Genomic DNA, 26,745 nt, shown 5'->3' on the forward strand with positions numbered 1-26,745 from the left:
GGGTCATCTCTCACCAGGTGAGGTGGGAGACCTCACCTGCCTCAGGGCCAGCTGTGCTGCACCTTCCCGGCCATCACCCAGGTGGGCAGGTGGCTCTGTGTGTAGGGGTGAGTCTGGGAGCCAGCCAGGGGGTGGGGTCTTCCAGGTCCTGTCCTCTGAGCCTCTGAAGATGAGAACCCATCAAATCCCCCAAAGGGCGTGGCTTCCTTAGTCACTCAAGGAATATTCATGAGCACCTACTGTGTTCCCCACAGTGAGGGAGTAGGTGGGGACCAGGGCTGATAAAGAGACAGGTCAGTAGTAGTGTTTGTTTGTCAGGAATCGAGGTGTGCCAAGTTATGCGGTGTGAAGGAGGGCAAATGAAGGGACGGTGAGAGGCTCTCATCCTTGGCTGGGGTGTGTGGGGGGTCAGGGTGGGGACAGTGCTGCCTGAGGAGGGGGCTGCCCTGGCTTTGGCAGCCCTGGAGTTGGCAGAGCCTCTCTGAGGCCTGGGTCTTGCCTGCTATCCTGACACTGACCAGCAGATGGCGGGAGTGCTACAGCAAAGTCAGGGTCCGCCGGGGAGGGAGGGAGGGGGAGAAGCAGAGAGGGAGAGCGAGGGAGGTGGAGCCCAGAGGCAGAAAGAGAGAAGACAGAGAGGGAGTATATTAGTCTGTATGGGCTGCCACAACAAAATACCATCGACTGGGTAGCTAGAACAACAGAAATTTATTGCTCATAGTTCTGGAGGCTGGAAGCCCAAGGTCAAGGTGCCAACAGGTAGGTTTCATTCTGAGGTCCCTTCTCTCGGCTTGTAGGTGGCCGCCATCTCACTGTGTGCTCACATCATGGGAGGAGAGGAGGGAGGGAGACGGTGGCCATAGGAGAGAGCACTTCCTTTTCATATGAGGCCACCAGCCTGTCAGATTAGGACCCACCTTCATGATCCCATTTAACCCTAACGCCTCCTAAAGACCCATCTCCAAATACAGTTGTTCTGCGGGTTAGGGTTGCAACCTGTGAATTTTAGGGGGGCACAATTCAGTCCATTGCAGAGAGAGACAGAGAACAGTGTGTGTGTGGGGGTGAGGAAGGGGCAGAGAGGGAGAGACAGAGAGGGGTGGTGAGTGGAGGGGGAGCTCAGGACTCCTGGTCAGGGCCAGCTTTGCCTCTCACTTTACTGAGACCCTGAGCAGGTCACTTCTCCCTTTGAGCAGCTGCCTCCTCACCTCCGAAGGGGGCCGTGGTGCAACCCACACCCACTGAAGCAGCGACAAACTTGCAGAGAGCAGCTCTCAAGAGCGTCCCTCAATTTTCCCTCAGTGACAGCAACCCTATGAGATGGGCATTAACTTTATCTCCAGCTCTCAGATGAGGAGACTGGGAGTCAGCGAGGTTCAGTGCCCGAGGTCACACAGCTGGCACACAAACCCAGGTCTCCTGACCATGTGGCCTGATCAGTAGGGGAGCGCTCTGAGAGGGGTAGAAGTTACCTACAGACATGAGGGAAACTCAGAACTCTGGCACAGCCGAGGGGGGCGAGGCAGAATCCCTCTGGGAGTCTTTTCTGGAGCCTCCACAGAACCCCCGAGGAAGGGTGAGTTTGGGGGAGGGCTCATGCAGGGGCTTACAGCCTGGAAGCTGGCCCCGAGACCCCGGAACCCAGAACGGCACTCCGGGACACAAGGTCACCAAATAAAGCTGTCCCAGATGGTGGCCTCTGTCTTGCCTTGGTTCCCCGGACAGTTCTTGGAAGCCCACGCAGCTTTTGGCTTCCACTGTGTGGCATGTGCAGGGGCAGAGAGGAGAACGGGCTCCTTTCCTCTCAGAGACACATGAGGGAGGCCTAAATCTAATAAGTTAATCTAGACTCCTGGAAACAAGATTAAATTTTCAAATAAAGGCTGGCTCTGACAGCTAAGGCATAAATCTTTTATTTAAAATAGAGACTAAACCCATTCAAATGCAATCAGAGATGACAGATGCAGATAGAAACAACCTCTGATAGAATAGACACAGTATGGATTTGTTCTCTCCTGGTGACATATCACAACGAGTGACCTTAGGGACAGTCTCAGCATCAGCAAACAGTGGGGCCTTTGCATCCATTTCCATGTAGCTTGTTGGCCCAAGGTGTGACTTGTGCTGAGGCAGATGCTGAGGCAGGTGGAAAGTCGCCAGTCTCAAAGGCCATGGTCCCACTGCCACCACCCCAGCGGCCACAGGGCAGCGATGGGGACCAGCAGTGTGTGGGGGCATCTGGGGCATCATCCAAGCAGCCGGAGGAGGAGAGAATGGGGGCTGCTGAGAGCAGGTGGGAGATGGTTGAGGCAAGAGGAGAAAGTAGGGAAGGGCAGCGAGGCATTTCCTGGAGCTGCCAGAGCAGACGGTGAAGCTTTGTAGGACAGTCTTCTGCCCCGGCTGTGTATGGGTGGGCATTTCTGAGCACCAGACACGGTGCCTCCCCTACACGATTGCATTCAATCCCCACATCAAACCCTTTTACAGAGGCCCTGAGCTTGGTACTAACCAACCGACTGTGAGCAGAAGTGAAGTGTGCCACTTCCAGACTCAGCTTATGACAATCTCCTTCGATATTCTTTATGACTTTTCCTCTTCTCACTTAGACACAAACACAGGAGCTTCCGAAGCCATGTTGGAAGGTGGTAGAGCCACAAGGAGGAAGGTCCCTGGGTCCCAGAATCACTGCTGGAGGCAACTTCATGACACTCGGGAATCCCTGTAGGGCTTTACATGATATACCAAGAAATAAATGTCTATTGCATTAAGCCTCTGGGGTCTGGGGGTTGATCTGTTACAGTTGTTTTCTTAACAGTGAATTTTTATGAATTTCAGATAACTTTTTCATTCATAGATTCATCTGTGCTTTACAAAAACTCTGGGTGGCAGTCTGGGAATGGCATTTTACAGATGACAATGCTTGTCCTAGCTTAAGTACTTGGTGGGAGGCTGGACAACGTTTCTAAAAAGAGCTCTGTGATGCGGGTGTGAAGAAATGATGACGATGTGCCCTTCCTTGGCCCCGGCCGCTTCCTATTGGTTCAGGCATTTCTGTACTTCCAGCTCTTCCCTGGGACTCGGTGCCCAGGTTCCCACCCTCTGACCCCACCCCTTTCACTCTGAAGGCGCTGAGCGGCTCTGCCTCTGTCCATGGTGCTGAATCCAGTGCGTTAGTGGAATGAGCCTGGCCTTATACATTGGACCCACCTGGGTTTACTTCTAAGGGTATGTTCCCTCGGAAAGTCTTTTAACCTCTCCAAATGTTAATTTTATTATCTGTATAAACTGGGTAAAGTACGCTTCCCTCATGAGACTGCTGTGAAGATTAAGTGACGTGGAGAGACTACCGGTGTAGCAGGTGAGTTTTTTCACATCCTCTCTCCCTAGTTACAACAGATATTGAACCTCTCTCCCAAGAGTAGCAGGTGAACAGATGACAGTTTTACACTTATGTGTAATAGTGACTTCGCAGCCAGACATACAAGCACTGAGGATTGAGGGAATTAAGAGAAAAAAGAACAAACAGAGTCTAGAGATTGTCCCTCGTGATTCTAGCTGCTAGAGGCTAAGGGGTTACAGAAGATTTTGAGTTTAAGAGAAATTTGAAGCTTGGTTTCTTTGGTCCCACCAGCTTCTGCATTTGTAAATGGTGGGTAGGGGGTGACCCCTCAGTGGTTCCCAACCCCAACAAACAAGGACACCGTTCAGTATTCTCACCACTCGTCTGTCCCCATCTTTGTCAAGGTCTTGTCAATGAAACACACTGCACTTATTAAGGAATAACAAATTAATTTCCCCAATTTTATTAATAAAAGGCATTTAGAAGTGATTGTGCAATAAAAACAGTATTAAGCTTCCCAGTTTAATGAGGTGGCTGATGCTTTAGTCTGTGTGGCCTCATTATCGGCTAATGTGTGGATTCCCTTAGGTTTTCTGAATTTTTGCCAAGAATTCACAGAACCCACTGCTACTTCTATGAACCCAGAGCATGAGTCTTTGCCTTCAGTGGCATCTCGGGAACCTGCCAGCTCAGACCTGATGCTCATGTACCAAGAAGGGTGGAGCAGAGTGGGCACAGGGGAGAAAGGAGAAGCAGCATGTACCTTGGGGACTGGAATCACAAAGGCTCCCCCAGTGTCTGGTTTAACCCACACCTGGGAGGTGGGATTCACGATCCCCACCACTCCCTGAATGTAGCAAGAGGCCGTGTGTGTGAGTGTGTGTGTATGAGTGTGTGTGAGTGTGTGTGTGTGTGTGTGTGTTAATGAAAAGCATGCCTGCCAAGGGAAAGAGTCAGTTGGCCCCCTTTCTGTCACCAAGCTCTGTCCCTGTCGTACGTGACATGGAAAGCTCATTTGAAATCAGAAGGCTGCTCGGGGGGCATAAAACTGGAGTTAGAGAGCTCACTGGGCAGTTTGAATGACATTGTCTTCAGACTGTGATGGCTGTTGGGACGTAACTTCCCAGAGGTTTTATTCAGGCCCTTTCAGTAATGGAGACCCCACTCTGTTCCAGATAATGTGGGAAGCCATCCACTAACGCTTGACCTGAGATGCTCAAGATGCACGTACCTGCTTTGGGGTTCAGGGAGAGTTGAGTCTGTCCTTAGTGTGATGGGCATCTTGGGCGGGCCCTCCAGCACTGGCACAGGGCAGAGCAAGCCCCTTTCTCATGCTGCTGGCCTCCATTTGTAACGCCTAATCGGTTGCTGTCAGCCTCAGTGATGCCACCCTTAGTTGGGATGACGGCCAGTCTGGATTTGTACTTATCATATGTCATTATGAGTCCAAAGCCCATTCTCTTGACTGCAACCCTCTACTACCTCTCTAAGGTGGCTTGCCCTTGAACTCCACAGCCACAGCTCCTAGCCCACTGTGTCCAGAAAGTTAAGCCAGAGAGCCCAGGGAGCTGGAGCAGGGGGAGCCATGCCCCCAGGGTGGGCTGACCCTGACCCCAGCTCTGTAGGACTCTGGACCTAGAGGATTTCCTCTCCTTGGGAAGTCTCAAGGCTCAGCCTCTCCCTGCTTTATAAGATGAGTAGGCAAAGGGCATGTCTGACCTTTTCAGATACTTGTCCCTGCTCGTCATGGTAGCCACTACAGAGAAACAAACTTTTTAAATGTTTTCCCAACTGCCGAAAAAACATAGCAGCCTCTGCCAAGGACCAGACAGGTGGTTTCTGTAAGGCTGGACCTCATCTTTCCTGCAGTCTCGTGGCTGCCACAGTCCATATGCTAAGCAGAGACCTGGGAAGAACTCCCCTCCCCGGGACCCAGGACTGAGGTTCCCCCAGGAGGGTAGAAGCTGACGGAGCCACAAGGTCTGTGATCTACGGCCATTTAACTTTAAATTTGCCCCCAACACTCCACTCTCCTCCCCCACTCTGTACCACAGCCCCACCCCGGTCTTCCTGGCAATTTGCTGACCCCTCCACCCCATGCGGCTGCCTCCAGGACAGGCACCTGGCTGCCTCCTCTAGGGAGCAAGGCCCCCACGTTCTGCCAAGCCCATCACCACCCTTCGAGTCCCTCCTCTTGGGATGAATGTTCCCACACTGGTGTGCAGGTCACTTTGTGTCTTGTGTTGCATTGTTCCCTCTTTTGTTGTGGTCTCTTTACTTCCAGTCTTGGGCTCTGCTGATTTGCAGGCTTCCTTCTTCTTTTTGTTCTTGTTCTTCTTCTTTTTCTAAATCAAGAAGAAATGAGGTGCCTCTGCTTGTATCCTCATCTTTTTACGCTGCTGGACACATTTTTGGTCTCTACTCAAGCGATCTGCTACGGTGAGAAGGTCAGTTTACCTGAGTGGGAGTCCGTCCACATCACCCCGAAATGAAGGTGCCGGCACCGAGAACAGAACCCTCCCACCTCTCCCATCACTCACTAAGCTCCGGCCCATGGCCTTGGTGCTGGCCCCCAGGGGTGCCGAGCTGGGTCCTGCTCAGGGCCTTTGCACCCAGCACTCCCTCTGACTAGAGCACACTCCCTGCTCCCTGCAGACTGGCTTCTTCCGTTTGGGTCTCAGCTCAGCCTCCCCGATGTCTCCATCCTGCTCCAGACCCCACAGGGCCTCCCTATTGGAATGTATTTTCCTGCTGTATCTTCCTCGCCGCACTTATCAATTTCGGAAGTCATCCTCTTCTAGGCTTATTAGTTTCACTTGATTATCTTCATCCTCCGCTAGGACACAAGCTCCACATGAGCTGGGATCTTGCCCATCACGCTGGCTGCGGTATCCTCATGCCTAGAAGAGCACGGCACCCCGGAAGCACTTCCCATTTGCTGAATGGACAACGGCTGGTGTCATACACAGTGCTCACATCGAATGTCCGTCCTTCCCGTCTTGGGAGTCTCCCCCCACCAGCGCCTGGTGTCCTGTGTGTAACACGGAATCCATGGGAATGAACCGAATGAAAGGGTCCCTCATCCACTAGATTATCTGGCTTTTAAGGGGACAGACCAAGTCTTACATTTCTCTGAGTCCCCGGCATCTTGAAGAGCAGCTGCTCAAAGCACCTGCTGAATAGACCAGAATCCTTTGAAAGCGTTGCGTTGACAGCTTTGGTAATTGAAGAAGAAGGGTCTGTCTGGTCCTTCAAATGTGACGTGCGGGGAAAGCTGACGCCTGGAATTCTCATTCTCAGTTGTAGGGTCTGGGTCATACGAGTGCAAAGGCCGCACCTCACACAGCAAACGTGTTGATGGAAAACGGGAGAATCTGCCTAAGATGCAGAGTGTCAGAGGAGCGCACAATATCCTTCTGACAGTTGAAAATTGCAAATTTGAGAGGTTCCTTCTCACCTGCCAGCTGTCCAGGCCTCCCCTGAGCAGACACATCCCGAGCCCTGCCCTCCCAGGCTGGACTTCCCACTGCCCCAGAGCCAGCCAACTGGTATCTCCACGATCCACCGTGGGCAGAGTATCTCAGGTGTTTCAGTGTTTTCCCAGGACTCTCTCAGTTACAAGTGATTTTAAAAAGGACATACATTGGCTCAAGCATTGAAAAGATGTGGGATAGACGTTGCTTCAGGCATGGCTGGATCCAGGGGTCTCTGTTTGTCTCTGCTTAGTTTATTCTTCATCGGGGCGCTCCCCATGGGGCAGGTATTGGGCAAGGTGGCCCCTGGACACCACAGAATCATCCGTTTCATTTAACTGTCCAAGCATTCTACTCACTCTACTCTAGCCACTCACCTTTTTCTGTTCCTTCAATAAACGGGCAGACTCCTGCCTTAGGATAGTTGCACTATTTTAAGTTCTACCCCCTCCCCATGCAAAGCTGAATTCTCACTCCCTGGCCTCCTACAAGGCTTTACTCAACTTTACCTTCTCAGAGAGGCAGAACCTGGCCACCCGATTTAAAATCAGAAGCCACCTCCCCAGCATTCGCAGGCCTTCTCACTGTGCACTCCCCCAGCCCAGAGCAATGAGTGCCTCTAAATTACTCTCTGCGGTACTTATTCATTCGTCTCTGGTGCCCCATGGCCCACCAGAATGTCTCCTTTGTCCTAAGAATCCAGCAGAGTCCTGTCACATAGTAGTTGCTCAATTTGTTAGAAGATCGAATGAAGCAGAAAGAAATGAACTCAACATCCAGACCTTGGCAATAGAGCAGTGAACAAAACAAACAAAAAAGCCCTGCCCCTTGGCACCTCACTTTCTGGTGGGGAAGGCAGACGTGAAATGAGCTTCTTAAGAAGCACAAGGCAGAGAGTTTCAGGTGACGAGGGCTGGGCAGACAAACAACAGATGCCCACGGTCAAGGTGAGGCCGAGTTTCTGCCATCTGCTGAGAACCTAACAAGGAAGGAGCCCATTGTTGCTTCTTTTGCTGTTTTAATTTTACTCTTTTAGAAACGGAGTGAGGACAAGCGTGCTGCTAATGGCAGTAATAAAGCTTCTTCCAGATTTGTTTACAGGTTGTGTTTGCTTTTATTTTCATTCTTTTCTCGCTTCAGGAGCAATGTGGGCAGCCCCCTGCCAGCACACATTCCCCTGACATTTCCCACTCACATAATGTAAATATAGAACTCTGCTGACTGGCTGGGCACGGCCAGTGCCTGGGGGCCCCCTTGGAGCCAGCAGCTGCGTGGAGGACAGGCCACGCAAACCAGTAAGCGGGTATTGACTTGCACTGGCATTGATGTCCTTTTGTAGCAACACAAGTATTTTATCAAAACCTGCCTGGGGGAATATCCATCTTCATATTGACTTAACATAGAAGATACTACAGGGTGCGTGTTCTGGCTACACAGAACAGACCTCTGCATACAAACATAGATGCGTAATCAATATTTCATCATCAAATTATGATCTGGCTTTCAATGTTTTGCAAAAAGAACCACAGGATGAATAATGAAGAGCAACAATAATTTTGAAATGAAAAGATTTTTCCATTTTAATAGGAGCTGGGGTTTCCCGCTGGCTGTCCTGTGTGGGCAGCAGGAAAGGGCCCTCTGCTGTAGGGACACGGCACAAGCCTCGCAGACCAGAAGGCTGCCTCAGGGCTCCGTTTGCTTAGAATCAACTCGGACACACGCGGGTCTGCTCATTCGTCTGAGCGGCCGGCATTGCTGGGCCCCATCCAGACCCTCAGTCATCTCCTGCCTCACTTCTGAGCGTCCTCCTACCAGCTTCACTACACTTCTGCCTCCCGTGGTCAGCAGGTGCCACTCTGGGGCCCCCGGGACCACTCTAACTGCAAGGGCAGAGCCGGAAGGGCCCGGGCATTTATATCCCCCAGGGCGGCCCTGAGCCATGGCCCGGGAGCGGGATTTGGCAAACTCAGCTCCCTTGCTTTACGTCCATTCCGGAGCTCCCTGGGGGGTCAGCGGGGAGCTGCTCCACGCTGGCCCCACCCCCTTCCTTGCCTGCTTCACTTTCCCCTTCAGTCCCCCTGGAGCATTTCCATACTGTAACGTGCACGGGGAGCCTGGTCTGCAGGTGAGCTCCATTCATTCCACACTCCACACCGAGCATTGCCTCTGTGCCAGGCACCATGGTGGGAGCTGGGGCAGAGCAGTGAGAGAAGTAGACACGGCCCACCTCGCTGGGCCAAGTGTGCGGCTTTGGGTGGGCTGTGAAGGGGGAAACGAAACCAGAACATGAGCTCCCGTGAATGGGAAGTTAGGGCTCCATCCAGGACTGGCTGATACAGCAAGCACTTATGGGGGGCCAGCCATGGGGCTCCGGGCGGGCCCTCACACTGAGGTTTGAAGGGTGAGTGGGTATAAATGGAGGCTGGAAGTGGGGTGCGGAGCCCTGCAGGCAGAGGAAAAAGCAGACTGAGAGGCCCTGCGGTGGGACCCAGGCTTGTCTGAGGAAACGGCCCAGACGGCTGGTATGGCGGGATGTGGGGTAGAGTGGGGAGCGTGGGAAGAGACGAGGCAGTGAGGTCGGTGGGGGCCACACGGGCTACAGCACAGACCTCGTACACTATTGCGAGGGCAGTGGCCGCACTGATAGGGTTCGGCTGTCATGTGGAAGCGATGGGAACGGAGGGCAGATGGCCGCCCTGGACTAGTTGGGGGGTTGCTGCTGTTCCCAGCAAGAGTGGAGGTGGCTCCGACTGGTGTGGTGACAACAGAGAGGTCCTCGAGAGGCAGAGCTGGCAGCCGAGGGCCCAAGAGGCGGCCCTGGCTGGACGTGAGGGACACTCTTCCTCTTACCGAGCATATAAGCCAGGCTCCCAACCAAGGAGGAGGAAATCCAAGGGCCTGCAGGGGAGCTCTCGTCACTCTGTGCCGGGGAGGGACGTGGAGAATGAAGCTTAATGCAGTTAGGAAACACGGTGTGATCAGTCACGCTGGCTGAAATTAAACGCAGTGTCCAAACGTGCCGCCTAGCATCTCCCACACCAACGGAGACCAAGGTGGGCCACCAGCATAGCTAGGGCCACACGGTTTGAAGCTGGAGAAAGGGATTCTCATTATTTGGGGTGGATGAGAAGGTTGGAGGGGAAAGAATAAGGGAAGTGTTCGGGGCATAGGCTCTAGGAAAACTAACGCTCTGTCCAAAATGGGCTGGAAAGTCATGGAAAGTGCATGGAATTGGAGCTGGAAGGCCTGTCTTGGAATCGAGTCATGCTGCTCATTAGCTGTGTGGTCCTGGGTGGGTCAACAGCCTCTCTGATTCTACGTCCCTCATCTATAAGGTGAGGAGGAACAGACTGGGTATAAAATGAAATAATGTTGGTGAAAGTGCTTTGTCAGCTGCAAGGCATTATCAAACCTCAAGATTATCAAGAAAGTGTTTTTAGGCAAAAAATCTAATTAGGTGCTAATACTGAATTGATGTTAACTTGGGGTGTTATATATAGGAGAATGTCTTCATACTCAGGAGATACATGCTGACGTGTTTAGAAGTGAAACGTCAAGATGTCTAAAACATTCAAATAGCTTAGTAAAAACCAAAATTATACAGCTCAGTGACTGATCTGTCTATATGTCTACATCTATCTATCTGTATTTATAGCCATATGCTGAGAGACATAAAGAAAATGTGACCAACACACAATCCAATTTAAAAATGGGCAGTGGACCTAATGGACACTTCTCCAAAGAGGACATACAGATGGCCTGCAGACATCTGAAAAGATGCTCCACATCACTAACCATCAGAGAAAAGCAAATAAAACCACAATGAGCTGTCACCTCACACCTGTCAGAATAGCTTCATCAATAAACCAACAAACAACAAGTGCTGGCGAGGATGTGGAGAGAAGGGAACCCCCATGCACTGTTGGTGGGATTGCAGATTGGTGCAGCCACTATGGAAAACAGGATGGAGGTTCCTCAAAAAATTAAAAAATAGGACAACCTTATGACCCTGTAATTCCACTCCTGGGTATTTATCCAAAGAAATCCAAAATGTTAATTCAAAAAAGTATATGCACTGCTATGTTTACTGCAGCACTATTCACAATAGCCAAGATATGTAAACAACCAAAATGCCCATCAGAAACTGTGGTACATTTATACAATGGGTATCTCTGCCATAAAAAAACTCTGCCATAAAAAAACACGAATGAAACCTTACCATTTGCAACAACATGGATTGACCTAGAAGGTATTATGCTGAGTGAAATAAGTCGGACAGAGAAAGACAAATACCATATGATCTCACTTATATGTGGAATCTAAAGAACAGAATAAACGAACAAACAAATCAGAAACAGACTCATAGACACAGGGAACAAAGAGACGGTTGCTAGATGGGAGGGGATTGAGCAGACGGGTGAGAAAGGTGAAGGGATTAGGAAGCACAAAGTGGTCACAAAAGTCACAGGATATGCAGTGCAGTGTGGGGGACATAGTACAAATGGTTGTAAAAACTGTGTGGTGCCAGGTGGGCACTAGACTTATGGGGATCACTTCATAAATTATACAAATGCCTAACCACTGCACTGCGCACCTGAAAGTAATATAACATAGTATGGAATGTCAACTATAATTAAAAAAATATATAGTCATGGGACGTAAAGTACAGCCTAGGGAATAGACTCAATGGGACTGTAAAGCCTGTACGATGTCAGAGGGGCAGCAGACTTGGTGGGATGATCGCTTTGTGAGGGGTGTAAATGTCTAATCAATATGTTTTGCACACCTGAAACTAATAAAAAGAAAATAAATTAAATATATAAAAAAAGAAAATGTGACAAAATATTAACCACTGGGAAATCTAGCTAAAATATATAAGTGTGTATTAAGTTACGCATTTTACACTTTTCAGTAAATTTGAAAACTTTCAAAATAAAAAGCAGTGGTAAAAATTAATTGCAACTGGACTGTGCATCTAAGTAGGGGAGGTTAAACAATACCTCAGAGGGTAAACAAAAGGCAGTACGTTCCTGACCCTGGCCTTGAGTAGGGAAACGCAGCCACTGCCAAGCTGTGGCCTGGCAGGGATGCAGTAGGGGGAAGAAATACGCCAACTTCTCTCCTTGCTCCCTTCCCTCGTCTCTCTGCCTCCATGGACTGAACCCACCCAGAAGCCAAAGGGCAAAGCCTGTGCTGAAATCCGTAGACATCAGCCTCCATGGGCACGGGGTGGGGAGCAGGGCAGAGGATGGATCTGAAGCGCCATGGGAAACCACCAGCCCCCTCCTTTCACGGGGACCAGCAGGCAGAAGCCAAGTGCCAGACAGCCATGTTCTCTAAATGAGCTAAGAAATAGGAGAGCGACGCCATCTCGGCCAACCCTTCACCTGTACTGGAGTCTGTGCCTGGACCTGGGAAACATTCTCCTTTTGGACTAGAGAACGATGCACGAAGAGAAGCCAGTCCCTCCTGCCCTGATTCTGGGTATTATTGAAGTCCGGGGCTGCTGCAGCCTCCATGCTACCATGATGCAGGGGAGGCCAAGCGGAAGGCATTTCTAATTCTGTACCCAATTCCAGTGTGTGTGTGTGTGTGTGTGTGTGTTCCCCACACCAACAAGTAATTCTCTACACCAGCTGGTGCCCTGCAATTCAATTCTGACACTATCTATGCAGAGGGAGCATCAGATCCACAGGTTAAGAGTTCAGTCCTACAAAACTACCCCACCCCCCATTTCAGACGCCAATCACAAGACCTGTGCTTCTGACCAACTAGCTGTAGGTTGGGGGTTCCAATGAGCTCCTGCTTGGGTCTGATTCACTTGCTAGAGTGGCTCACAGAATGCAGAGGAACATTTTACGCCCCAGACCATAGGTGTATTGTAAAAGGATATATATAACTCAGAAACAGTTCCAGATGGAAGAGAGGCACAAGGAAGGCATGGGGAAAGTGCTTGGAGCGCCCATGACCTCCCGCAGCACGCCACTCTCCCTAAGTCTCCCGTGTTCACCCACCTGGAAGCTCTCTGAACCCAGTCCTTTGGGTTTTATGGAGGCTTCATTACACAGGCACAATTGATTAAGTCATTGGCCATTGGCGACTGATTCCACCTCAGCCCGTCCGCCCTCCCCCGAGGTTGGGGGTGGATGGGACTGAAAGTGCGAACCCTCCAATTACATGGTTGGCTCTCCTGGCAACCAGCCATCCTTAGGTGCTTCAAAACGTCACCTCATTAGCATAACAGGAGACACCTCATCACTTAGGGTTCCAAGAGTTTTAGGAGCTCTGTGCCGGAAACAGGATGAAGAGCAAATATATGTTTCTATCATAAATCACAGTATCACACCCTTACTAAGAGGCCTGCCACTGAGCAGCTGAATCAACCTGGACCACCGGCCACCACTTCCTGTTGTGTGAGGGACAGTCTCCCGGGACGAAGGCCCCTGGCTTGCGTACCTCGTCTTTTGGTGCCACCAGCACCCTAACTGATGCACAGGACAAAGTGGCCTCCTGGGCTCACTTCCCTTAGTCACACCCTCCCCCTGACTTGCCAGATTTCCCACTTTGATGGTACTTAGCAGGAAACAAACAATGGAAACCAGCAGGACCAGCAGTAAGGAAGAGACGGTACTGAGAGGAAGGCTGTTGTATCAGAGGGAAAAGTACAGATGTGCCCTGTGATTTGTCAGTGGAAATAGGAGTACTAAGCTCAGGGATTCAGGGAACAATGCTTTAGCAGATGCTACTGCCAGGGCCCCGTCCAGATGCCCGCCACCCCCATACCTTTATCAGCTTGTGCACCGCCTCCCAGCTCCTGTAGGCGAGGCTGCCGTGACCTTCAGGAGGCACCCCTGGGCCCTGGAGCTGCACTCCTTTCACGGAGAGCCCAGAGTGCCGTGGGCGGCCTTTAGCCAGGGCCCAGCCCTCACTCCTCTGTCCTAAGGCTGGCAAAACGGTGAGGTGTGATTTGTGCCCACACCCCTCGGGAGACCAGGCTGCATCTGCATGTCCCCTGGACTGCACCCTTGTTTGGCTCCTTCCCCTTCCCGCTCCTGCTCCCCACACTGTCTGACTCGTGCTGGGAGCACTGCAGGAGATGGAACTGTGAAATCACGTGGTAGACGGAGGGTCCCCCACCCCAGGCTACTCGAGCTCGGGGCCAACACCTGCCTGTGGCGGCGAAGGTGCCCTGACCGCTCCACAAACCAACTCCCACATGGCCCGTGCTCTCCTTTAAGGGAGAGTTATCAGGATCAGAGGCCCTGCTTCTGACCCGCAAGTATTTACTTCACTTGCAAGAGGCTTTTCTCACCACACTCTCATAACTCAGGGAGAACCTGAATGCCAGGCGTTTATCTGGAAGTGACGTCTACCTCGCTCACTGCGGTTTCTGCAGGGCAAGAAGCAGCCAGAGGTCACAGAGGGAGCATCTGTACCAACACAAACGTATTTATCTCTCCTGCTAAAGCTTCTCCCTTCACAAGGAGTCTGCCCTTTGCTGACCCCATGACCTTGAGCTTGGGGGAGTGTGCCACCAACGTTACTTCCTTGATTACCCATTTCGGTCACTAATCTGAGACTACACCAGTGGTTCCCAATCCTGTCTGCCCCTTAGAGTCTTCTGGGAGCTTTTACAAAATACACCTGTGCCCAGTCCCTTCCCGGGAATCTCTGGGCAGGGGGCTCAGGCGCCAGTGGTTTTCAAGCACCCAGGTGAGTGTCGTGGGCATCAGGGCTGAGAACTGCCACAGGGGACAGGCCTTCGCTTCTGGATGACAGCAGGCGGGATCCCCACCGCTGACCTCCCAGCACTGTCTCCCCTCAGCCCTTCTATTTGTAAAACATTGCTTTCTTCCAATATTCAAGCACGTGGCTTCTGAGGAACTGAGCTTACGTAAAGATCCCCTGCTGTTGGCCACTGTAAATAAGACCCAAGGAGGCCGAGTGGGCAGGACAGAGGCCTGGAGAAGGGGCGCTGCTCTTCCTAGCACCAGAGCCATCACCTGAATGTGTGCCTGGACGGAGGCTTCTGTCTTCCCTGGAAGGGCGGAGAGCGTGTGGGAGAAAGTGGGGCCCAGGCGTGCGGATGAGACACTGCTTACAGACCTCCTCGGAACATGCTCGCTTACTTCTGTGAAGTGCCCACTGCGCTGCGAACAGAGCTTTTTCATAAATCAGTTTAGCAGCAGACAAAAGACAGGACTATTTCCCAACGCACTCAGAAGGGCTACTCGGAACAATTTAGCCCTCAGAAAACCATTCTCACTTTCCTGTTCTTTTCACCCACACTCAAGGGAGAAAAAAAGCAAAGCTTGATCTTCAACTGAATAGCGTAAACCTCAATTAGTTCCCCAGAAACATTTGCTTCTTCTCCAGTCCCAACACTTCACTGTCCACTGTCAAAGGCCCAGACGGGCTGCGAGCGTGGGTTCCAGGTCACCCCCCACCACTCACTGTACTTCAAACACTCTGACCTTTTAAAATAACTTCAGAGGACATGTTAATTCCTTTCCTTTGATGGCTACCCTATGGATTCTCCTATTTTCCTTTCTCTCATGTCTGCCAGTTAGGAAAGACACTACGTTTTAACTGAAGTTATTTATTTGACTAAGTGTACAATACCCAATCCCTGGCTTATACAGGAGTACAGAAAAATAAAATCATTTGTTTGGCCCCTGTACGAAAAATGAATGGTATTTGGCACTTTTTATCGGTTTTTTGGGGTAAAGGAAATGACAAATAGATGCAACACTTATCTGCTGCCCAGCACCAGGTCAGCTAGCCTCCTGGTTCCCAAACACACTTCTTCCTGGGTTGCAGTAATGCGGCAAAGAGAAATGTCACCGTTTTCCAGCGCACACCTACCAGCCCGTCTTGTTGCCTGTGGGTCACTCTTTGCACATCCTTCCATCCTCCTAGACAGCGGGTCTCCACTCTATCCGTCCATCCTTCTAGACCAGCGGCTTTCACCAGGGCTGAGAACGGCTGCCTCCGTGGGGCGCGTGTCCTCCGGGCCACCGGTAGGGGGCAGCCTTCACTTCCAGATCCTCACAGCTGACCTCCCAGCACGGTCTCGGGGCAGCCCTTCTACATTGTACACATCACTTTCTGGAAATATTCAAGCGCGTGGCTTCCGTGAAACTGTGAGCGTGGGTAAAGATCACCCGCTGTTGGCCACGGGACGATCCAAGGAGGCAGAGTGGGCAGAGGCATACACACTCATATTCTTTTAAGCCCCAAGTGCTGCTTATCCCTGGGGCTTAAAAATTATGGATGTGTAAGGTCTTGGCCCAGAGATTCTGATTCGATTGGCCTGGGAGGGGGTCCAAGCACATATATAAATAGTGGACCCCGTGCCCCCCCCCCCCCCCCCGCCAGGCGATTCCAGTGTGCAGGTGGGTTTGGGAAACATGTTGTTGACCGTCAGCTCTTCCTGGTAGCAGGAGGCAATGGGCCTCCTTCACCTGGCACCCCAGCACCCGTCACGGAGTCTGGGACACGTTAGACACTCCAGGTCTGCCAGGAACCACATCCTGGAATGAACCTGGAACCCTGGTTCCACCACAGGACAATATCACCCTCTTCTGATATAGTTCCCAGATGCTCTATATTAAGCAAGCAGTCTTAGGTCATGATTCTAAAGAAGCAGCACTGCTGTAATACCAATTTGCCATGGGTCACTCTGGGCCCACATTCCACTTGCAGATACTCAAGGACAGTAATATAGCATTTAGCCTATGAAAGTGGATCAGTATATTGAGAAGAAATATTAAGTTATTTAAAAATGCATAGCGATAGATCCTAGACACATGGAGAAAAATATCAATGTTACTTGATTACTTTCATCTGCCTCAAACCGTAGAGAACTCTGCTCAGAATAAACACCTACTTCTTCCATGTGGCATTCAGGCAAAACTTCAGCTACCTGGAAACACAAGCAGAAACCAAACCATCAATGTTCAGCCACATGTTAGCTGGTTAGCTGACGGACTGACTGACTGAGTCGGTTGTTCCTTCATTCGTCTCGGGCCTCTGAGCCTGTGTGCCAGGCCCTGTTCTAGGCACTGGGCTACAAGCTGAACTCGGCGGGCGTGTGCCTCATCTCGCAGAGCTTATAATCAGTGTGGGAGCTAGTCAAGAAAGAAGCAAGCAGAGAGCGTGTGATTCAGGTAACACTACGTGCCAGGAGGACCTGATGGGGGGGGCCAGGAAGTGACCTGGGCCTGGTGGTCAGGGAGGGCTTCTCTGAGGAGGTGAGCTGGGAGTCTGGGTTTCTGAGGGCAGGAAGCACTGGGCAAAGAGACAGCAAGTGCATAGGTCCGTAGGAGCTGGCAGTGCGAGCAACAGAAAGGCCAGGGGAGGAGTGGCATGAAATGGGAGGCAGGAGCCTGCACACGTCGGGCCTTGTGTGCCACGGGAAGGAGTTTGGATGCAGGCAATGAAAATGGCCAGTAAGTTTTCACTTTAACAGAAAGGGGTTGTAGTGGGAAGATTGATAGAGTGTGTCTTCTAGCTCTGGGAAAGACATTGCATTGGGCCAAGCCAATAGAAACAATTACAAGAATGTTCTTTTCTTCTTGAGTGTTAGAATGGGAGTTGGGGTGTTGGGTCCGCTCATGTGAATGAAACGTTCTGACCCTAGTTAGCCGTGTGGCTTGTCTTCTCTCTTCATTTAAACCTCTGTCCAAATGTCACTTCCCCAGAGAGGCCTGTCCTCACTACCACCCTTCACTCTCAATGCCCTTTCCTTGGAGGTCTTCACGGGTCTCACCATCACCGGACATTATATATCTATTGTTCGTTTCATATTTCCCCCTCCCCACCAGAATGGAAGACTCCATGTTAAAGACTTCATTTATTTTCTTTTCTGCTGTATTCTCAACATTCGGCATAATCCCCGACACACAGTAGGTGCTCAACAAACTTATTGAATGCATTGGAATAAATGCCATTGGATGTTGCTGCCTTTACTTGGGCACCAGACACTGGGGCGACCCCAGCGTTCGTGGGCTTGTGTGTGCCAGGCACACACGTGTCCCTTCTAATCTTTCTGCCTTAATCACTTTAAATGTACTGACAAGCACAATTGACCAATTAATAGCCCTGACGCTCTTGTTACATCATTTGCAATCCGCGATGCTCTTTCTATTTGCAATGGCCTTTCAATTTTTCATGACTCAAAATGGAGGACATACATAATGAATATAAATAGCAAATTGATTAAATGTACTGCATAGTCTACTGCTGGTTGGGTTTATGCCTGTTAGTCATGACAGAAATCCAGCAAATTCTCACAAAATCACCAATGACATACAACCTTTAATGCAAGATGTTGGAGCACCAGGGGTCCTAAATTTTCCTAATTACTGAGCAAGAGCAGACATTAATTTCCCAGACGGCAACCTTTGTAAATAAGCACATCCGTATGGCTGCTTTGTCCAAGTTCTTTCTGCTGAGCACAAAACCCATCACGTAACCCGTTTTTACTTCACCAGACTATTTGTGTTGTGTTTCAAAAAAAGGATACACTTGAGAGATTGCCTTATGAGCAAAGTATAAAGGATGCCACTTGTGCAAAATCAAATTTATTATCTGCTCAGGGATTGCATGTTTTTTGGAATGCTAATATACAGATTTCACATAGCTTCAGCTGGTGTGCTGAGCATTAAAGCAGCACAAGGTGATAAAGCAAAACAAGAAAGAAGAAAGGGACGGGTCTGAAATGGGGAATACAGTAAAGGAGATGCTTTTAAGAGGTCCACCTGGCTAAATGTGCAGTTTGGTCTCAGATTGCCAAAGGACAAGCTGGTTTGTAATGAGAGGCCACGCAAACCAATCTTTTCTTCCCATTAGATAGAAAATCTTCCAGGAAGCAGGTGTTTTCTTTGACACCAGGGGGGCTGCGGTGACAGGTTTAGCTGGTGACAGGTTTGGTTGGCACTGGAAAACAGTGAAGCCCTCGTCTGGTAGGTCTGTAAAGAGTGGATGGCGTGGATAGGAGAATTTGATGAGCCCACTTAGGAAGCAGCATTCGTTTACAGCGTGCTGGACGCTGGCCGCCTGACCACTGCCACGAAGCCGTCCGTCCTCCCACACAAACTGGCTGGCCTGAGAGAGTGAATGAATGGGTGGGTGGCTGTGGTCCTAGCCCACTTCCCCAACAGTCTAAGCCTTAACGGGTTTGCGTCCATGTGATTGGGTCTCTGAGAGGGTAGAGTTCCAAGCCCAGAGAAGCAGGGGTCAGCCAAAGTATGCCCAACCAATTTGGGGCCCAGTGGTTTGGGCAACCTGATCCCCACTTAACAGATATCCTCGTCTTCCCAAGGAGACCCAGAGGCAAGGATTGGAGAGCCAAGTGCTTTATTGGGAGATAGAAGGAGCCTGGGTTGGTGAGGGAGGACATGAGCTGGGGAAAGGAAGGCAGCCAGAGAAAAAGAGGGGCGTGGTCAGCTACCATGGTAGGCGACTGCGGTTGAATCTCAAGGGGAAACTCCGGAAAACTGTGCAAAATACATGCCTGGGAATTACCTCACCCAAAGAGTGAGGGAGCTGGGGTATTTGTACCCACATACCCATGGTTGAGGGTGCCCCTGGAGAGATGTGAATCCCCAGGTCCTTTCAGCCACCCATGCTGATGAACAAAGTGGCTTCTAGTAGCCTAAGGGCAGTCATTCGGACAAAGATGCTGTGAATATGGGTGGATCCCCAACAGGGACGGCTTCAAAAGTCACCCCAAGGGCTCAGGGGTCCCTCTAGTATATACAAAATCCTCACACCCCAAACCTCTGAAGCCTCCACCATTACTCATGAGCAAAATGATTAGCGCACTGAATGTGATTTGAAATAGGAATGAAACTAACAGACTCTCCTTGCTGAATTTTTCACTCTATGGAGATGGCAAGACAGATTTCTTGCTAAAATTTAGGAGATACACATGCCCTCCTCCCCCACTGTCATATGTCTATGTGCGAGAATAAAGAATTCACAACTAGTTCTAAAAAAAGAGCCAAACTCGGAAGAGAAATGTATTCACAGAGTAAGAGAAGGGCAGCGACTGAAGATCTCATTTATTATCATTTGGAAAACACAAACCCCACGAAACCACTTTTGGCACCTAAACATTTTTGCCCAGGGGAAGGCTGAGGTATGTATATCTGTGCTAGAAGTTTCTGATTGTCAGACGGGAGCTGGTTATCAGACAGGGCCTCGTTCCATGCTGAAATTCATCTCTCTTTTTCTAATTACAAAAAGAATACATGTGCATTGTACAAAATTTGAGACTAGAAAAGCATAATGAAAAAAATTACAGACCCCTAACCCCATTTTTAGTGTGTTCCCATGTAAATACATTTCTTTCGTTTGTATTGATAGTAGTATCATACTACACATACTGTTTCGTGATCTGCTTTTCTCACTGAACATATCATGACTGGTGTCCCATAATTGTGATGTACAGATGCTCTTGTATTCCAAAATTATGCCAATTCCCCAGTGTCGCAGTAATGTGGCTCCCTGCACTTTTTTGGATATCTTAGTAAAAAATCCTCTTAATATATAAGAATAGAAAACATAATAATTAGCATTTATTTAGTGCTGCTTATTTGTGAGCTTTTTGCATGTATTAACTCATTTAATAAGCAAAACAAACGCGAGGCTAGCTATTATTGTACACAGAAATGAGCGGAGGTTCAGGGAGCTTGTGGCTAGCCCCACATCACTCAGCAATGGGAGCTGGGATTTGAAACCAGGTGTGCTGACTACTGAGCCCACATCTCTGCATGATCTTTCTTCCACGTGCCCTAATTACTTCCCTTGATAATGAAATGTTATTATAAACACAAATCCTGTCCTAATTGCTTCTATCCCAAGGATGTGATGGCCCGACATTTAACTCCATGGTAAGTACAACACCTCCACCTGGAAAACATCTGAGAACTAAGCCCATTCAAGGAGGAGAGCGGCTTCAGCGTCCCAGGGGCCATGTGTTTTCTCCACCAGCATGCCCAGGCCACTGTCCTAGCAAAACCTCTCCGGTTCTCTCTCACACCTGCAAACACCTACTCTCCAAATCTCCGGAAACTCACTGTGGGACACAGGAAGTCAATTTTATTTGCCTCTCTTGGCTCCAGCTGAGTCTATTCAACCACTGGACTCTATATTGAGAAAAAATATGCGACATGCAAATGGCACCACTTTCTTATTACTTTTATTGTCATTTACTAAATAAGAGAAGGGTGTGCATGTGAGTAGAGATGAAACTACTGCTAGGAGGCACTTGAGCGATTGTTTAGATCCACATTTATTATTACAGTGTGAAACTGAGTCTGAAAAAGAACTGATACTTTTTCCCAATAAGGCTTATAAATGCAGGGCCGGTGAGGGCTCTCATTTTTCTAAACATCTCTTCAGGAGGAGATGAGAGGGAAAAAGCTCAGGCTTGACAGTGTTAAAAGCTTATGGTTTGCTTTCCCTGGTATTTCTATTACCCTGTAAGTGTGTGGATGGCATAAGCACATACGCACATAAATGCTATTTGAAAAATTTAAAAGAAAGCTGGTTTTCCCACTTCTAACACTTAGGGATTTATAAAAGATAATGCTTTCAGAGCCAGCAAGATCCACTACTGCACACACAGAACAGACCCCCGTATTCCTGTAAGCATTCAGAGCATTAGTCTGGAGAAGGACCACGGTAGGAACTAGCAAAGTGAGACTGGATCAAATGTAGGAGTGCCCCCCGGGAGTCTATGTGCGCGAGCGTGTGTGTGTACGTGTCCACACACACATGCGAGACAATAAGTATTTTTAAGCAAAGGCATTCAGGAATTTCACCATCATTCTGTCTTGACTTGTTCATGTTTGGTCCTAAGAGCGGCTTCAGGCGCGAATCTCCAGGGGGATTTGTTAGAAACGGTGACGGGTCACGGCGTGCCCGTATGTGAGCTGCACTTTGCCCAGCCTCACCGTGAGCACTCGCTATGACACGGGCTGCTGTGTGACGAAGTGCAGCCGAGTCCGACACCACAGAGCCTTCGCCATGTCCGCACTGAGACGGAGGCCGGCAGAGGGCCGCCCGTGGGCGTCTGAGAAGGCCTCCCGATGGCCGTCGAGTCTCCGGCGGCTGGACAGGACTGGGCCGCACTGAAAACAACTCTGATTAGAAGACTTGGATTTTAGGCTCATCTTCGTTTCCGTAAATCCCTTGTTTGTCTCCCTGCCTTAAATACTCAGCTAGCAACAAATAAAAGGAGGTGACATCGTGCACAGAAGTCCCCAAACATGGCATTAGATAGACTGAGACCATGGAATTAAAAAAAAGTCAATATAAATTTCAAAAAGTCATTAGCTAAGTCATATATTTACAAAATATTTACAAAATAAAGTCAACTATTTGTTGCCAATTAAACTTTCTCAGTAACAACCTCTTAATAGTCTGGACCATGAGATGCTAGGACAACGACCCAAACAGATGATGCTAGACAATAAGATAACGTTAAGTATTATCAAATTAAATAAGTAATGAAATAATGAAACGTATCATTATATAAAATATATAACTATAATCATAAATAATAATAACAAGTTAAATAAACAATACAATGAAAAACTAAACTTAAAAATGAAAACGGAATGGTAAGTCAAATGTATGTCTCTAACAACCTGAAATAACTCAGCAAGCCTTGATACCTGTAAAATTAGAACACTACGAAAATAAGGACGTCAAGTTAGGAAGGACCTCAGTGAGGGGAGCACACATATGGTGTTCAAGTGTCCCAGGTAATGGCTATACGACAAAGGTGACAGTAGACCTGAAATATTATAATGGAAAGTCCTCAGAGTGAACTTGGTGGTTGGGAGGGGGCCATCCAGAGGCAGCACTGAAAGTAGAATTGAGGAGAACGGAAGCCTCTGACCTTCTGACTAAAGGAAAGATGAAGGTACTAAGGAGAAATATCTTGCTAAAAGCGGCCCAGTGAAAGAAGTAGGGAGACAGGAATCACTGCTACATAAAAGAGCTAGAAAAGGAAATTTTTTTCCCCCTCAATAGTCAAAGGATTTCTCAAAAGGCAGCCTGTTAAAGTAGGAAATATTTTCATAAAATACAGAGTGGAGTTTTTACTTCTTGGGAAAGGCAGATTACATAAATTGCTGAAAGATGCAGTAAAGTTTTATTTTTATTTTACTCTATTTCACTTCATTTTGTCTTGTTTTTTATTTGCCGATGCTGACATAGTACTTCCCATGTATCAGGCACCACTTAAAGCGTTTCATAAGCAAAACCCAGTTTAATCTTCATAACAACCCAAGATGGTACTATTATTACCTCATTTTACAGATGAGAAAACTGAGGCTTTGAGACATCGTACAGCTTGTAAGAGGTGGGGCTGTGCACAGGCAACCAGCCTCCACAGTACTTGGCACCACTATGCGATACTGCCTGTATAAGCCAAGGAATTAACACAGTGACAGCCTTTGATTACCTTACTCAAATTTCTCAGCTTCAGAATCTTTGAAACATTTAATGAATATATGATACAGTTCTGCACTCTTTAGAAAAGGGGGGAAAATGAGAAAATTTGGCCTTAAAATATAGCCATTTGTCTTTATAATTATCCATTGAACTTTAAGAATCCTTTAAAGGATTAAAGTGATATTACACAAAAATAAAACAAGAGAAGAGATGAACTGGAGAGATATATTTTTCTATTAGCCACAATAATTTTCACACTGACATCAGATTAGAAACGACAAAGATAAAGGGCCAAGAATACAATTCCCCCGTGTTGCAGACACATTCTACCTGAACAATATGTGACAGCATTTTAAAGAAGTGTTTCCTGCCACAAAGGCAGAATCAGGTGAACAACTCCCTAAAAGGATAATGTGCTGAAGGGTAAACTGCATTTCCCTGCAAAGGTTTTAACTAAAGCACCCTTCCCTTCAGTCCTGACTTCTTATATTTGCAACCTTCCAATAAGACCATCATTCACTCATTCATTCAACAAACATTTACAGAGCTCCAATTTAGCACTGAAGTAATCCCAAAATGAGTGAGATACCGTCTCCACCCCTCAGGAAGTCCATTTAGAGATTATGAATTTGGATACACAATGATAAGGCCATTAGCTCTGTTAATAGAAGTTCTAATACCTCTTTCTTAAAAGGTGCAATGTGCTTCTGGTTTAATATGGTAAAATGAGCACATGCATTATTTTCTCTCTTGACTGAAACCCCATTAAAATGAGGGGAAATGCCACATTTCCACTTCTGGCCAAAATGGAGTGACAAAGACTTGATTTACCCTCCCATCTAAAAGAACTAAAAAATAGACAAAATATATAAAATGACAGGAGGAAAGATGGTGGACATAAGCCAACCAAAACCAGTGATCCCTGAAAGAAAGAAATGAGGTGACCCTGTGACTCCCTGAGCTTACTGCCTAGAAGGAGGTTCCAGGCCACGGCATGAAGAGGGCAAACCCAGGTGGAGCCTGGTGGTCGCCCAGAGTTGAGTGGAGGAAGCTAAGTTGAGTTGAGTTGAGTTGAGTTGGAGGAGACCTAGGCAGCTAGAGTTTACAGAGAAGAGTACTAGAGAAGAGAGAGTCACACAAGAGAGAACTCCAGAGTTTCTTTTCCAGAATATCATAAGGTTGGAATTATACAGTATATAGCCTTTTCAGATTGGCTTCTTGCTCTTAACAATATGCATTTAAGGCTACTTTGTGTCTTTTCGTGGCTTGATAGTTTATTTCTTTTTATTGCTGAGTAATATTCCATTGTTGAATGGGCCACAGTGTGTTTATCCATGACTAAACAACCTCTTGGTTACTCCCATGTTTGGGCAATTATGATTAAAGCTGCCATAAAATTCATGTGCAGGGTTTTGTGTGGAATGTAAGTTTTCAACTCATTTGGAGACTTCACTCAGTTTTACAGCAATAAAACTGGACATTATAATTTTTTTAAAAAGGAAAGATAAACAAAGGCTTTTTCAGACGAAGCTAAAATTATTCATCACCAGCAGACTGCTCTATGAGAAATGTTAAAGAAAATCCTTTACACAGAAGGAAAGCGACATTAGATGGAAATGGGAATATACACAAAGGAATGGAGAACAATGGAAATGGGTAGATACACAAGTTTGGCCCCTAATTGAAAATATCTCTTTGAAAGATAACTGTTTAAACAGAAATAATAACATAATGTGGGGTTTGTAACTTCTATGGAGGTTAAATTATGGCAATAATGACAAAAATGTTGGGAAGGGGAAAATAGAAATGTACTATTGCAAGATCGTTACATGTGAAGTGGAACAAAACTGCTTGAAGGTAGGTGTCATAAGATTATATGTATACTTATAAACCCTTAGGTAACAACTAAAATAACAAAAAAATAGTTATAACTGATAATCCAACAAAGAATACAGAATAGAATTGTAAAAAATATTCAATTAATCCAAAGTAAGGCAGAAAAAGAAAAGAAAATGGAATAAAGGAAGGATGGAACAAATAGAAAACAAACACCGTTTATACCATATTACATGTCACATTAAATATAAATGGCCTAAACACCACACTTAAAAGGCAGAGGTTGTCAGATTGAATAAAGAAGATAGACCCAACTATAGGTTGCTTATAAGCACCACACTCCAAATATAATGGCACAAATAGGTTAGAAGTAAAAGAATGGAAAACACATACCATGCTAAGACCAGTCAAAAGAAAGTTATACTAACATCAGATGAGGAGGCTCAGAGCAAAGAGTAGTATTTGGAGCCAAGATTGTCATTTCATAGTAAAGGGGGTCAATGCATCAAGGGGGCATTACAATCACAAATCAAAAATGTCTATGTACCTAATATCAGAGCTTAAAAACACAGGAGACAAAACTACTAGTATAATTGCAAGAAAAAATGGACTAATTCGTAAATATAGTCAGATATTTTAATACGTCTGTCTCAATAATATATAGAACAAGTAGACAGAAAATCAATAAAGAAGTAGATCTAAACAACACTCTCAATTTATTTAATTGACATTTATAGAACATTTCACCCAACACCACCAGAATACACATTCTTTTCATGAGCATATGGACGTTTACAGTGATAGACCATATTGTGGGTTATAAAACAAGTCTCAGTAAATTAAAGAAGATTCCAGTCACACAAAGCATATTCTCTGACTATAATGAAATGAAATTGAAAATCAACAACAGAAAGAGCTCTGGAAAATCCTTCAATATTTGGAAACAAAACGACATACTTTTAAATAACTCATGGGTCACAGATGAATTCAAAATGGAATTTAGAAGGCATTTTTAACTGAATAAAAATTAAAATAACAACATAACAAAATCTGAAGAATGCCACTAAAGTAGCAGGTAGGGGAAATTTATAATGCAATCTGCCTATATTAGAAAAGAAGAAAAGTCTCAGTTTCCCCCTTTAAAAAACTGAAAAAAAAAGAGCAAGTCAAACTTTAAGTAAGAAGGAAATAATAAAAATAGGAACAGAAAATAATGGCATTAAAAAAAAAAGAAAGAAAAACTATAGAAGAAAAATTGATGAGACCAAAACCTGATTCTTTGAAAAGATCAATGAAATTGATAAACCTGTAGGCAGTCTTATCAAGAAAAAAAAAAAAAGAGCAAGATGAAATAATTGGCATAACGTGACTGAGAGAAGTGACATCACTATATACCCTACAGATGTTGAAGAGATAAGAGGGGGGCATTGTGAAGAGCTTAATGCCAACAAATTTGACAACTTAGATAAAATGGACAAATTCCTTGAAAGACACAATTACCAAAGCTCACCCAAGAAGAAACAGATAACCTAATAGCCCTATATATACTAAAGAAATTTTTAATTAAAAAAAAATCTTCCCACAAAGAAATTCCAGGCCAGATGGTTTCACTGGTGAATTATATCC

General features: G+C 47.3%; 1 protein-coding gene and 1 long non-coding RNA gene across 16 annotated transcripts in view; one reads left to right on the top strand and one right to left on the bottom strand.

The window, feature by feature from the left end:
- The window catches only part of LG11H16orf78 (linkage group 11 C16orf78 homolog), a 74,502-nt gene that overhangs the window by 16,016 nt on the left and 31,741 nt on the right, over window positions 1–26,745 (bottom strand). For 7 of the 15 annotated variants that reach the window (XM_074314940.1, XM_074314938.1, XM_074314937.1 and 4 more), the window contains one exon: window positions 2,510–2,727. The exons of 7 other annotated variants lie outside the window; for them this stretch is intronic. The gene's annotated coding sequence lies outside the window, so the exon portion shown is untranslated. Of the gene's footprint in view, window positions 1–2,509; window positions 2,728–15,678; window positions 16,069–26,745 lie in introns of those variants that run through there. One more of the 15 variants, XM_074314942.1, reaches the window with a different exon arrangement.
- LOC141567522 (uncharacterized) lies at window positions 5–6,412 on the top strand. The gene is made up of 3 exons (XR_012490207.1): window positions 5–759; window positions 3,126–3,358; window positions 6,181–6,412. It is a non-coding gene; the product is annotated as an uncharacterized LOC141567522 (long non-coding RNA).

This window comes from Rhinolophus sinicus, linkage group LG11 (genome assembly GCF_036562045.2).
Source record: "Rhinolophus sinicus isolate RSC01 linkage group LG11, ASM3656204v1, whole genome shotgun sequence".
Lineage (NCBI taxonomy): Eukaryota > Metazoa > Chordata > Mammalia > Chiroptera > Rhinolophidae > Rhinolophus > Rhinolophus sinicus.